Raw genomic sequence first — 1,330 nt, forward strand, 5'->3', positions numbered from 1 at the left:
TGTTCTGTAAGCCTTCACCTTAAGTACAATAAAAGAAAAGAAATAGAGGATAGTTAAGTAAATAGTATACAAATAAAATGTTGTACTATGAAATGACAAGTATGTGAACTATGTTGATGCTGGGAAATGTTTACACAAAGCTATATTAAGTGTAAAATGCTGAATATATATAAAAGAGAAAAAAAAGAAGAAGAAGATGGAAGGAATACACAGAGTCACTATACCAAAAAGAATTGGTCAACATTCAGCCATTTCAGGCAGTAGCATATGATCAGGAACCAATGGTGCTGAAGGAAGAAGTCCAAGCTGCGCTGAAGACATTGGCAAAAAATAAGCCTCCAGGAATTGACGGAATACCAACTGAGATGTTTCAACAAATGGATGCAGCACTGGAAGTGCTCACTGGGTCTATGCCAAGAAATTTTTAAGACAGTTACCTGGACAACTGACAGAAAGAGATCCATATTTATGCCTATTCCCAAGACAGGTGATTCCACCAAATGTGTAAATTATCAAACAATATCACTAATATTACATGCAAGTAAAATTTTCCTGAAGATTACTCAAAAGTGGCTGCAGCAGTACATTGACTGGGAACTGCCAGAAATTCACGTCGGATTCAGAAGAGGACGTGGAACGCAGGATATCATAGCTGATGTCAGATGGATCCTGGCTGAAAGCAGAGAATACCAGAAAGATGTTTATCTGTTGTTGTTTTTTTTTAATTGTACTTTAGATGAAGCTTTACAGAGCAAATTAGTTTCTCATTAAACAATTAATGCACATACTATTTTGTGACATTGGTTGCCAACACCACGACATGTCAACACTCTCCTCATCTAGTCCTTGGGTTCCCCGTTACCAGCTTTCCTGTCCCCTCCTGCCTTCTCGTTCCTGCCTCTAGCTGGTGTGCCCATTTAGTCTCATTTTGTTTTATGGGCCTGTCTAATCTTTGGCATAAGGGGGAACCTCAGGAGTGACTTCAGTACTGAGTTAAAAGGGGGGCCAGGGGCCATACTCTCAGGGTTTCTCCAGTCTCTGTCAGGCCAGTAAGTCTGGTCTTTTTTTGTGAGTGAGAAATTTGTTCTATATTTTTCTCCAGCTCTGTCCAGGACCCCCTATTGTGTTCCCTGTCAGAGCAGTTGGTGGTGATAGCCGGGCACCATCTAGTTGTGCTGGACCCAGTCTAGTGGAGGCTGTGGTAGTTTTGGTCCATTAGTCCTTTGGACTCATCTTTCCCTTGTGTCTTTGGTTTTCTTCATTCTCCCTTGCTCCGGATAGGGTGAAACCAGTGGCGTATCTTAGATGACTGCTCACAGGCTTTTAAGAT

This window comes from Trichechus manatus, unplaced genomic scaffold, assembly GCF_000243295.1.
Source record: "Trichechus manatus latirostris isolate Lorelei unplaced genomic scaffold, TriManLat1.0 scaffold00145, whole genome shotgun sequence".
NCBI lineage: Eukaryota > Metazoa > Chordata > Mammalia > Sirenia > Trichechidae > Trichechus > Trichechus manatus.